The sequence below is a fragment of the Calonectris borealis genome, chromosome 15, assembly GCF_964195595.1.
Source record: "Calonectris borealis chromosome 15, bCalBor7.hap1.2, whole genome shotgun sequence".
Classification (NCBI taxonomy): domain Eukaryota; kingdom Metazoa; phylum Chordata; class Aves; order Procellariiformes; family Procellariidae; genus Calonectris; species Calonectris borealis.
In genome coordinates, this window is record NC_134326.1 from 12,643,822 (window position 1) to 12,657,604 (window position 13,783).

The following is a 13,783-nucleotide window of genomic DNA, read 5'->3' on the forward strand; positions in this document are numbered from 1 at the left end:
ACTTTTACTCACTTGGAGTTCATACCTCCATGTGGAAATGGCTGTCGTGGAGGCTAAATAGAAATCTTATATCTGGGAGGATGGAGCTCTGCTTCTGCAGAGAGGATAAGCTGTCGTGAATGTTGAGCTGCAGCCCGTGAGCAGAAAGGTGATCGAATTCCTGGGAGACAAACAGCTGGAGCTGTACTGACATACAGCTGGGGGCACGGATCTGGGGCTGGATGAGACCATTCTATAAATTATTGCTGAGGAATACAGCACACGGGATACAAAGGACAGAAAACCATGCCAAGGACAAAAATGCACAACTAGGGAATACGCTGAGAGAGTGGAATGAATCATAACCAAACCAGAACAGGGGAAGGTTCTGGGGTTGCAGCAAATAATGATGCACCTCTCCTGTAGAGAGCCTTGAATGAAAGGCACTTGTGAAAGTGCTTTATAAGCTGCCCACTGGATTGGATTCCCAGTGAGGTCGATGGAATTGCCCCCCCCCCCCCCCCTTTTTTTTTTTTTTTAGTTAGTTGATTTGGGCCTTGGGGGCCATGTTTTGATCCCTTGTGCTTTGTGGATGTTTTCTTTCTCTACTGGGCAAATACAGCAATTGGTTTCAGTTGGACTGTTTGAGCACTAAGGCTGTGTTAATTGTGAGTTAGGATATTCCTGTTGTTTAGGATCGTAAATCATCACGGAATCAAGAACCTCTTTGCCTACCAGAGTTTTAAAAAGGATTTCTGTTACCAACACAGATGATGTCCCGCTGCGACGCTGGGTAGGGCTGTAGCTGGGGCAATAAGACTTTAAGGAAAGATGCTGCACTTATTTGCAAATGTGGGGAGAACTCAGCAGACATTTTTAGCTGAGAAATCAAGCCTGGCAGGGGGGATTTGTCAAAGCAAGACTCCCTGACCTTTTGCTTCAAAGCAGCATAAGAAATTCACCCAGTTTAATATGTCATGTATCTAATTCCTTTATCTGCTAATGATACCAAGCAATTAGCTTGTCAAATATTTGTAGCTTACTCAAAAATATTTCTGTTTTTAAGCCTTGAAATGGAAAAGACTGTTTTGCCCTCACGGCTAAAAAAATGCCAGACATTCAGCGGACAGTAGTAGGAATCTGAGGCAGCAGAATGCCGTTAGTGGAGACCATACAGGGGTCAGGTTTGGATCCCCATCTCCAAAGTGCTGCTGGATCTTTAACTCTTGCAGGTTGTTTTTTTTCCCCCAGAGCTTCTGGTTAGGGTAGTGCCAGGACACTGACACCTCTTTGGGTTTTCCTTCTTTCCCTCTAAACTACTAACCCCAACTATCTCTGTTTATTTTAAAGTTTATTGTGACCATGTAGTACATAATTGCAGATCTGAGTGTACATCAGGGAAGGGCAGCTGGGGCTTGAGTTTTATTGTCAATAAATAATCAGGAGCATCTGGGAGCTGCAGCGCGGTGGGGAGTATCTGTGCGCTAAAGGGGTAGGACACTAAAAGTGCAGTGAAGCAGGAAAGTGGAGAAAAAATAACTAACTAATGCTTATTGAATAAAACTATTCTGCTCTTGATCTGTGGGAATTAGATTTAGAAAGAATTAGATTTAGGAGAGACTAGAGCAAGCTGATTTGGTGACATGGGTTTTGGTGTAGCACTGAGGCTGGTGGTGTTTGCAGAAGCACAGACACCAAGGTCATGTCTTTGAACTACACGTTTTTGATGGGAATAAAAATGAAAGATGTTGCTGGTGTCTTTAAACTGGTATCAAAAACAAGAACTAGAGGTCACAAAGTGGTAGTGAAGGAATGGATGCACCTGAAATATTTGTGGCAAAAATTTCTTCAGCTGGGTAGAGCTTGGTACTGCACAAGAAATCAGCTGTGTAAAAATACCCTGCAAGAAAATGCTCAAATGGGGTAGAATGGGTTTGTATTAGGACAACAGAGTGTAAATTAAATCTTGCGTTGTGGTTGGAGTGATGGTCAGGCTGGTGTCTCAAAGAGAGCTGTGTGGCTGGAAGACACCAAAAGAGGACGTGGGACCAGAGAGGTTACCTCCGTACTGTTGGTAGGGGATGGGATGCTCCTCTCCCATACAGCTGGTATAGTAGAGAGGACTGGTGAGTTGGTGGGTGAGGTGGGAGAGGTGATGGGAGATATGTAAGAAGTTTAGTCCTGGTTTCTGTCTTCCCCCTGCTTTTTCGCAGTTTGTCCTTGCAGACATCTTGGGTCCCTGCAGTATAGCTGCCTGGTACGGCAGCATCCCTCTGTGCTGCGACACATGGTGGGCATATGTGAGGCTGTATGAGGGAGGCCCAAGGTTCCCAGGGTGGGGCTGTGGCTGGGAACGTGCCTCCCAGCAGGGCTCCTTCCAGCGTGGGGCTCTGCTGTGGCTTCTCGTTTGCTGGGAGATGTAGCGTGTCTGCAGCAGGGGGGCCTGGAGCGAAGAGTCTGCCTGAGGTAAAGGCATCGCAAGGAGGGTGCTTGAGGTGGGGAAGACTAAGCCATGTGTCTTGAAACAGTTTAGAGTAGTCAAGTGCCTAAAATGCCCAATGTTTTTTCTCCTTAGGCGGGGCAGCAGCACAGTGCATGGCTGCGGCAGGACCCTGCTGAGACTGCTGGGGTTTCACCCATCCAGCCCAGCTACGGCTCTTCCCTTCCTAAGTGTTAAAGCTCAGCTGAAGCAGAGCCCCTCCGAACCTCACTGAGCTGAAGGAAAAAGTTTGCATTGACTGTGGGCCTGTTGTTGGTTTATTCACCCTTATTGACCTTTCCTGGCCACTTCCTCACCCTTCCCTGTTACGTTTTCCTCCCGTCTGTGATTCTGTCCATGTTATCCATTCATCTAGGAGGAGTGTCGTTAGAAAGGGCTGTCACTCTTGGTGATTGACAAAAGGAAGGGCGTTTGTCCTTTTGTCTATCAGTGTGATAAGCAAATCCAGTGCCAGTCATTTGCATGCAGAGAGGACTGTTTCATTAAGAATTTCATTAAGATGGTAATGTTTAATGTTTCCTGGAAAAAATGAGGTTTTGGGTTGTTCAATTATATAATTAAAGTCAGAGAATTAGGGAAGACTGCAAGCTGCTTGCATAATGTGGGCAAGTTTAATGGTAAAACTTGTAAATAAGTTCAAAGGAAATGAGCTTTCTTTATGTTACTTGCCTTGAATGGAGTTTGTCTCCTGTAAGGGTGAGGGATACAGAGAAGGACAGATGGGGAGTTAACAGGCTTTGACAGAGGAATGTATTAGCAGACAGATCTCATTTTTTCTCCAAGTTTGAGCAACAGGAGGCAGGTGACCTGGTAAAACGCAGAAAGCTCTGCTAGGCAGCCAGGCTCAGCCAGCCTGCTGCGTGAGCCGTGCCCGTGGGCTCTCTGGAAATCGTGCCTTACGGAGGCTGAGATTTAAGAACATTTCTTCCACTTTATTTAGCACAGCACTAGGTTACAATGGCATTGGCCTAGTATTTTGCAAACTCGCATTAATTTGTTCCCTGTGATGTTATAGCTCTGTTCCCATCACGAGTGGGGTTGAAATGCTGCACGTATGTTGAGCAAGAACTGTCTGCCTGGTTTTTGTGTGTGTGTGCAAGGGAGGAGCATCCAGTGCTGACCTGAGTGAAGGCCAAAAGCACATATATAACCAGGCTTGTGAAGTGGAGTCAAGGTATGCGAGATGTGTGCACATGTGTATGGATCTATATATGGACCTATCTACATACATACACAACGTTATGTGTGCGTATCTGAGAAGAACAAATTCAAACACTGTAGCACTAATTCCTTAAGGTGACAGAATATTCTCCATCTGCTTTGCTATAGAACAGGTTTCCTTCAGGTCTAAACTTAAGGCAGTGGGAATGGTTTAAGAGGGATCCTTGCCTCTGTAGGGGACAAACTCTTAACGATAACTGTGCCCCATCAACACCGTTTCCACTGCAGCAGGCTGAAGTCCTCCTGTCTCCCCAGTTCGTCCAAATCCTACCTGCTAGGAGGGGCTCTCCCATTTGCACCTTGGGTTTCCCAGAGCACTAGAGGAGCTGAACCTGGAGTTTATTAGCATCCAGATGGCTCATTAGACTCCCTGACTCCTGTCCTGACCAACATTAGCTATTATTCAGGTGGGGCATCTGACAGGGAGATGCTGAGGGCTGCCAGCTCCGTGTAGTTATTCCGGAGGCTCTCCGAATCTTTTCATAGCATCCTTTAAATGACAGTCCTAAAAAGGGACATAAAAAGGAAATTTATTAGGGAGAATTCCCAACAGAAGCTCAAGCAGTATAACACCTTAAAAAGAAAATGGTGACCTGACAACGCTGCACCAATAAGTCATGTATTATGTGCTTCTCCTTTTAGTGCTTTATATAGCTTATTTTAAGGAGATGACCATTTTGGATGCACCATCATTCTTTATAGGGGAGACCTATATTTGAGTGATTTGAGAGTAACAACTGTTTCCCCCTTTTTTTTTTTTCTATTTTTCACAGTGTTCCAGTTCAATTCATTGTGGGCTTTTATTTTGTTTAATCTGTGACTTTTGAAAGCTGGCCAGCATATTAATATTTCATACGGAAAATCGTTTATATGGATTAATTTATTCAATACACTTTTCCTCATTCAGTTTGTGAAAGATCCACAAAAATTTCCTTAAATTTCTTAAATCCCATCATTTTTTCCCCCTCAGTGTATATTTTTGCAGCCACATCTTGGGTTGTAAGACAGTTTGGAGCATTTCATTTGGAGTATGTGGTGATGCTACACTTTTGGATGTGAGATTAGCCTGTGTATTGGATAGTGCTATAATAGACTGGTTTTGGTGGTAGGGTCCCTTTAGCCCCCAGTAAGCCCATGCTTCAATATCTATTCCCTATTCTTGCAGATTAACACTTTTGATTATTTTTTTTTTTCTTCCCCCCAACCTCTGTGCATTCAGCAAATCTTTTCGGCACATTGACAAGAATGATGCATAGGTCTTTCATTATTATTTATCTGTAATGTATTATGAGTCAATGAATCACATATTTGCCTTCTGCCTGATAAATACTTGACTGCAGGGAGAAATATACCCGGTCATTAGTAGTCAAAGAAAGGTAAGTCCTGTGAGTTTACTACTGGGTCAATAAAAATGTGTCTAGGCATTATGCTGGACAAAAGGGGATTACTGGGTTATTGAATAGGAGGTGAGTGATTATCGATTGAGGTATTTGTGTTTTGAAATAGCTTTGAATAAAAATGTACTGTGCATGTTGTCACTTGCCAAACTTTTGGGTTGTCTCTGTGATGATAGAAATACTCCTTTTGTGTCGCCTGTTAATAGTGATGTTATTCACCTGTTGAGTTTTGTAATGGAGTCTGCCCATAGCAGTTCAGACTTGATTTGTTGGCTCTGAGTTCTACCCAACGAAACTGTGCAAATACTGGGATTCACGCGATCCAAAATGTGCCGTGTGGACTCGCCCATGACCTGTGGGACCAGCGGGTGCCAGCCCTTGCCCTACAGCTCAGTCTGGCAATAACACAGTGATCTGGAGCAGCTCTCTGCTTTAGCACCACGCTTCACTTAACATTTCCATATTTACTGTCATCATAGTGTTGAGAAGAGTGGGAATGTATTTTGCTTCCCAAATTCCCTGAAGGAATTGGCTCTGTTACTGCAAAGTAGTTGAGAATGCTGCATAGATGGGGAAGATTGATGAGCAGTAAGTAAAATATTTAAAGACGTGTGTAAGACAAGCTTTGCATGGTATCCATTTATCATCTTGAGTGGATTTCATCTCCAAGCTGAGTTCAGACTTTTAAAGGAGAAAACCAAGAGCTTTTGCTCTTGGAGCTGCAGCTTTAGAGAACTTCAAGGAGCAGCAGCCACTGCAAAATTAGTCTATCTCTGGATCTGTATTGAACTGTTAGTCGTTACACATTTATTGCTGCGAAGGCTTGGTTGCTGCTGATGGCAAGAGGGACACAATCAGACATTTCAACAGCGTAATTACTCTGGTGTGGAGGCAACAAAGTTGTTCCAAGGTCATGTTGTCACATCGGAGCAGGCTGTTTCCTGCATCTCATTTTTATGCCCACACACAAAGAGACACTTTTCTGGCTGATATTTATAGAGAAGTCCTACAGTCATTTTAATTATGCACAACATACTGATGCCTGCTTCACTGATCATAATTGCAGCTCTGACCTGTTTTATTTTGTGATTTAGATGCCTTCTCTTAAGCATTGCTCTGAGGTATGATTTAGAGTGGCGGGTATTGGAAGTGAGGAGACAGCCATTGATAACGCAGCTTCAGCTGGTGGAGGCTGGATCGTGTTGTGGGCTGTCACTGAAGAGCTCCTACATGTTCTTGAGGAAAGTGTTGCCATGTTTCAAACAGCTGGGAGGGGAGAGACCAGGACCTGCCTGTCCCATCCTGCCCAGATGACCTGTCTTGTCCATCCCCTCCAACTTTGTTTCCCCTCCCAGCACTTCCCAGCATGAAAAGTCCACAGCCAAAACCTTCTGAAATTGTTTTTTTTCCTGATCTGTGTGATTGGTCATGCAAAGGCAGGTCCAGGAGCAATGTGAAAGCTCTTCCATAGGCAGCCTTCTGTATCTTGGCGTCCAAGAAAAGCATTCCAGCACTATTACAGTGTTCCTTCCTTTCGTCACATTAAAGATTCACTAACCAGAGAAATCCATTTCTTGTAAAACAAGGAAATGTGGGAACATGGCATCTCGCGAGCAGCAACACTGCCAGCCTGCATATCATAGCAAAAGCACCTCCGGGGAGTGTCTGGGAAGACTTAATTTTTTAAATCCCTTGTCATGTTGTTATGCCACTTGTTCATTTACCAGCAAAGGTGTCAGAAGACAAGTCCCACGGGCCTTCTGCAGTGCTTGGCAAGAAAACATTTGTCACCTAATGCTTTTAAGTGGTAAACCAGGGCAGGAAAGGCATGAGTGTTTGGGAGAGAAGATGACCCATTTCTATCTTTCAGAAGTCTTCCTTGGATGGAACCTTTGCTAGCAGGGATTTCTGCTGATGGAAGAAAGCTGGGAGACACCAAGCCCTTTGGAGAATTGCTCTTCCATGGACCGCTGTCTGCAAAGCCCTGTTTCGGTCACTTTAGCCCCATTAACAAGTTGGGCTTGCATCTGCTCTTTCATTGCAGGAAAGCCCTACTGTCTTCAAATCCCCTATAACCAGCACATCGGGACATGGCCCGTCTGCACAGATACTGTGGTGGTTCTCATGAGCTGAGTCTGGAATCCTGAACCCTAAAAATGAGTAAACCTGTCTCTTGTGTCTACAAATAAGGCTCTTCTAGCTGCAGCAAAGGCTTGGGGTATTCCACAGTGTGAAAGGATCCTAGCTGCTAAGTCAACGAAGTGCACCAGGCTCCCCCTTGTCAACAGGCAGGTACAGAGTAGGGGCTGGTCCCTCTATATGCCATCTGAACTGGGAGCAGTTCAGTTCTTGCTATGTGTGGTTTTTTAAAAAATAGATTTAACAGTTCCTCTGAATTCTTCACTTCAGCAAAAAACAACTGGCGGTGATGGTGGGGTAGACTGGAGAACCAGATCTGCAAAGGACAAAGAAATCTAATCAAGAAGAAGTGATGGGAAAGGTGGCTTGTTACTTGCTTTGGTTCTCCCCTGGGGTCTATTTGACTGTATTCCTCTCCATGGCTATACTCTGCTTTTTTGGTATGGCTTTCTCTGGTATTTTAAAGAAACATGACATGGCATAACTCTTGTAGGAGAAGTGATGTTCAATAACGTAACACGTTAATTGCTGTGGAAGTGTTCAGCACGGGGCACGTAATAGCCCATTGGAATGGGCTATGGCTTTTCTCACCTTCAGGTTAATGGTTTGTATTGCACTTAGCCGCTCTGAAACGAGTTTAGTGCTGAATCTAGTTTGGAGAAGAAGCCATAGTAAAAGAGGAAATGTTGGGATGTATTTCAGCTGGGTGGTTGTTTTGTTTGGTTGGGTTTTGGGTTTTCTTTTGTATTTTTATTTTCCTGCTGGGAAAAGAAATGTGGGAAGTGTTGGCCTTATTCTTTAGTATTCTTTAGCATTCCTAGGCTGCTTCTGCTAATTTTTAGCAGGAGCTGAAACAAAAATTCCCCTTGTCTCAGTGTATCTCAGCAATGCATCTTTGTCCGAGGTTCTGGCGTGAGGGAAATGGGAGCAGCCATTCATTCCATGCTGACCTGAGGTGTGAAATTAATTTTGTTTAAGCTACTGAGTTGCTATGATAGTCCCTTATTGTGTGAGAGTAAACAGTATGGGAATCCTCTGTGTCCCCTCAACTTCTCCAGTTGCATCACATCATCTGCTACTCAAAGCTTGTCAGAAGCTGCAATCCTGTATAGGGACTTCAGAGTGTTTTTTTTTTTCTTTAAAAAAAACAAACAAACAAAAAAAAACAAACAAAAAAACTCCTCTGCCCACTGACATGCTGAATATTGACAATTTAACTTATAATAACAGAAGGGTGATTTCAAGCATGGTCCTGCTCTTCAAATAAGACTGAGTGTCCTCAGAGAGGAAAAATACCTGAGTCCAAAGCAAAGAAGTAGCAACCTTGGACTGGTCCTTCCTCTGCCTCTCTCAAAGCTGCACCCTGCAGCGAAGACCTTGTGCTGTTGTTTCATCCAGGCAGAGGGTCTGGCCTCCGTGTGGGTTTGCAGACCCAACTGCTCCTCGAGCTGGTTCTTAACCAGGAGCCAGCTGGTCAGTCTTAGTGGTGGCTGGGTGTGCTCTTAGTGGGCAAGGGTGTAAAATAAAACCAATCTGCTCTGCCCCAGCTGCTTTCCTCCTTTTTCCTGGGCTCTTTCCCCACTGAGACAAGAAGTCTGTGATTTCCAAAAGCAAACGCCTCACTCAGTCTAGCTCAGATCAAACTGCATCGCAAGTGGCAGGTCCTTAAACAGATGTGACAGCTACAATAGGGCATGTCACCCAGCTGGTGCCATCAGGACCCGGTGTGACAGACACTGTGTGTTGCGGGCCTGGCAATAGGCAGAAGAGCCCCTGAGAACTTCTCAGTGCAAAACCAGCTTATGAATGATTGATCATCAGTGCATGAGCACCGCGCGAAGCGCTCGCGCCGGCTTGACTGAATTCGGTATCTGCCGTTCACCCTGACTGACGCTGCAGGGATCCAGGCGCTGCTCACTGACCTGAAGGGGACTGTTACCAGTTGACTTTGCAGGAGGGGGTTGCAGGATCCTGCCTGTTTCAGAGCTTAAACCTACCCCTTGGAGCATGGTGTGACTGCACCGTGTCTGGGCAGATCTCATTTGAATCATGCAAAGGAGGTGCAGGCTCTACCTGTCCGTCCTTGGTGTTGGGAACTCATTTCTGATGGGTTCTCTGCCGGGTGCTCATACCACCTCTGGAGCGCTGCTGGTAAAAATAACCGTGTGCAGAATCAAACTCGATCAAATGGATTATGTAGGCAGTGAGTGATAATCTGTCTTGAGCAGTTAAAGCCTGAAACGTTTTTTTTTTGTTTATAACTTGGTATCCAACGTGTCCCTGCTACCTTGCCTGAGTCAAGTAGCAGTTATTTGGAAGTTATGAGGCAAAGGGATTTAGGCAGTTGGCTGATCTCATGCAAGAAACACTTAATTGCCCTTTGGCTTCTGTCCTTACAACCTAAAAGTGCTTCGAGGTGTCAGCGTATGACATCTTCTGTCCCCCCGCATAATGGAAAGAAGTCTGACAGTTTGGATAGATGTCTCTTGGTACCAGGTGCAGGTGTGAAATGGGATAATAAGTGTGATGAAATCTTAGGCGGTTTCCTTTGCTATCTTGTGCACCTGGGAGGATGCTTTATTTTGATGTGTGTATTTCCTGCTTTCACCAAAGAGCATTTCTCCTTCATTCATAACCTTCTGTGTTAGCAGGTCAGATGAGGTTAGCAGGGTAGAAGCAGAAAGCAACCACTGAACTCTGGCTCTCTCTTGCAGTACAAGCACCACAGACCTGTACTGTATGAAGCAATGTTCTCCTGCCACTGGTCCTGATTCAAATCCATGTGGGCCCGTCTTTTCTAAGCATAAATGATTCTGGGATAACCCACCTCCATCACCCTTGTTGCAGCTTCTATGCTGGGACATAGTTTTTGGAAGTCACCAAAATGCTGCCTGTTTGCATATCATTAAACACTGGGGGCACTGTGACTGTCAGTTTTTTTATTCCAGATTACAGCAATATGCTGACAGCAAGGAGTTAGGAGAGTGGTAACGACATCAGCAGGACAAGTATGGGAAGCTGTTAGGGGTTGTATATGCACAGAGTGCCTTCCCCAGCTAGCAGAAATTGCACGGCTCACCTTCCCCTTCCTATCTGGCAGTAATGCACCATCAGCGGAAAGCCGAGAGCTGTTTATTGATTATTACACACCGTCATTAACCAGCACATGCTGAACGGAGGCATTGAAGTAGAGAGTGAAAATCTGGCTTTCGACTCCCGGGACTGATTTTCCACGAAGGTGAAAGCAAACCTGTGACAGTCAACAAATTGGGAAATTCCTGATGTGTCACACATCACTGCCAGCCTGTGCAGCAGCTCGGGAGGATCTGATGCAGAAATACGACCCATTAGCAGACCTCCTATGTTGTCAATATTCTCGTGGATGGGCCAGGGTGTAAAACTAGCCAGGCAATACAACAGACTGCAAGCCTGGCACCTTGAGAAAGTTCATCTTCCAAGGAGCGCCCAGGAAGGGGTGATGTTACTTTCAATGTGCTGCCATTAAGGTGCAGGAACTGGTGGCCCAAAAGCAGCTTGGGCAGTGGTGACGGGGAGAAGGGGGGCATGTAGGCAGGCAGAGGAACAGGACCAGTTTATTTTGCTTGCAGAAATGTGAGCTGTACACCAATTAGATGGATCCTTTCAGTGGTGGTGCCAGGGTTTTTAGCTTCACCCCTGTGCTCTCCAAGCCAGGTCCTTGGGTGGTGGGAGCGGCGGTTGCTGAGGCTGTCACCGCTGCTCATCGCCTGAAGCCACCTTATTGCACTGTAATCGGCAAGGAAACGTGCCAGTATGGGCAGGTGTTAGAGCAGCTTACTAATTTTTATCAGACGATAAATGTTTTCATTTATTCTCTGTCGCAGAAGAAGCCTTGGTTACTCTTTGGGAAAATTGAACAGAGATAATAGGTTTCTGCTAATGCTCCTCTTCTATCTTGCTTACTCAGAGCCAGTCCCATCTCTACAATGGGGAGACCAGCTTGTCCGTTGAACATATCACTGCCAAAGCAAACTGTGGAAATCTAATGATATTACATATTGCTCTCAAAGATGGAGAAAACATTTGTCATACTCTGGTTTATCACTAAGCTGCCCAGTCATGAAAGAACTGGCAAGTTGATGCATTCAAATAATAGTATAAAAAGTAACAGAGGAAGAGAAAAACGTTTTAAAAAATCTCTGCTTGGTGCCAACTTTTCCTATCAAAAAGACCAATTGTTTGGCTAGGTCAGTAGGATCGTAATGGCATCTCTGAGATGCGATTTGATGTGATATTTGTGGAGGTATTGTTTGGTAAGTTTATTTTACATTTTCCCCTACTGATCTCCTTCCCTGTTCCATAGTTATGCTGAAAAAAGAGGCATTATACACACTCTCAGTTATTAAGTTTTTATTCATGGCGACTACCCACTGGTGAGCTTTATCTTCCTTCCAAAGTATAGGACTGCATAGCAAGAGATTAGATTGGTTTTGTGACTTTGCAACCAACTTTCTTTCTAACCTTGGATGAACCTTTTGATCACAATTATGTCCCAGTGCACCAGTGTTATCAAATTTAATAATATTTAATAATATAATTTAAAACAAATATTGTGGTATTAATGGGTACTCTGACATAAGCCTGCCTCTTTTCTTCAGAATATCTCAGCTCAGAGCTTTCACTGACCGTGGTGGCAGCTGACCTTTGTGTTTTGAGCTATTCGGTTACTTTATGCCACCTTTCTTGATTGTCGGAACGAAGCACAAGCCTTCGAATGGCCGAGGACTGTAGGCCACGCACAATGTATGGGGCTGAGGGAGCCCAGAAAGCCTCTGCTTGGAGTGGACACCACAGCTCCTGCCGCATCATTGCAGATGGGCTGCGCAGGATGTGTGGGGGGCTTCAGGGGCACCCCGTCACGGACTGCAGCCGTTTTGGTTCACTTCCACCTAGGGCTGTAGGCATGGCCTGGGAGCTGCTCTTTATCACATCAGGAATGGTATGTTGCTCAGGGCTGGGTAGTTTCTGATGTTTAAGAATTAAGAGCCTCATGCTAAGCACAGCTCTCGGCCAAGATGATTTTGCAATGTCTGCGTTACCTCTGTTGATGGATTTGGTGCCTTTAGCCAGATTGAATTGGTGTCTTCTCTCAACAGAAAAAATGAAAAGACCTCCAGGGTGCCCAGTGTGTTTGACATGAAGTCCATAAAGAACAGAAATCATCGCTGCAGCCCTGGTCTCTCTTACCTTTGGTCATTCCTGTCTCCTTAGTACAACAATATCCAGATGAAGCTGTCTAATTGCTAGGGAAATCTCCTTTCCAGGCTCTCCCTGAGTCAGCTAAGGCACCTACCCTGGACGCGCAGTTGGTAACGCATGCAAGGTGTAGCCTAAGGGACACCCTCTTGCTCCACCTCCCTGTTTTGCCAGATTCCTGTTTTATGAGAGGACCTAAAGTTGCAACGGGGGCTCCCAGAAATGATCAATCAGCACATTGAATCCTGTCGCTTCCTCCCCATCACTCACTGGAAGGGGACACCGCATTCTAGATATTGGACTTAATTGCTTTCTGAATAGCAACACATTAGGTTTAATTACCCATAAAATTGAAGTACAGATACTTTAGGTCCAAAATAATTTTCCAGCTCAGTAATCTATATGTGGCCAACATCTCAGCATGGTGTCTTATGTTTCCAAAGGCATTTCAGGATGCAACAGTTACATATGCATCCATCAAAACATTTTACCTGGAAAAACTCCTTTTGCATTTGGCAGTTTTTTGGTTGCAACCAAAAAGCAAGAGTCTGGCTTTTGACTAGCTTGCAACTGAAATACCTCTAGGATTGCCAAGTAGATGTAAAATTCTACCAGGTCAGAACGGTAGTGTTACCTTTTATTTTTTAGCTGATTGCTCGTGTAAAAAGTAAAAGTAGGAAAAACCAAGCCCATTAAAATAGATGACATGCATCCTCTTTTAACCCTATTGATATTAAAAGAAATAAAACATATCAAATGCAGAGAGAATAACTACAGAGAAACTTTAATCTTGTGATTAAAACTATGAAATCTTGTAAAATTAAAAGAAAAAATAGTTCTTGCTCCTTGTCGTGGTTTAACCTGGCAGGCAGCCAAATACCACGCAGCCGCTCATTCACTCCCCCCACCCCCCCAGTGGGATGGGGAGAGAATCGGAAGGGTAAGAGTGAGAAAAACTCGTGGGTTGAGATAAAGACAGTTTAATAGAACAGAAAAGGGAAAATAATGATAATAAATAATGATAGAATATACAAAATGAGTGATGCACAATGCAATTGCTCACCACCCGCGCTGACCGATAACCAAGTAGCGATCGGTACTTCCTGGATCACGCCTACCCTTCATATACTGAGCATGACGTCACATGGTATGGAATACCCCATTGGCCAGCTGGGCTGGCTGTCCTGATTATGTTCCCTCCCATCTTGTGTACCTAGCTCAGTCAGTAGGCACGGGAGCTGTCCTTGGACTAGGAGGGCACTTAGCAACAACTGAAAACATCAGCGTGTTATCAACATTCTCCTCGTACTAA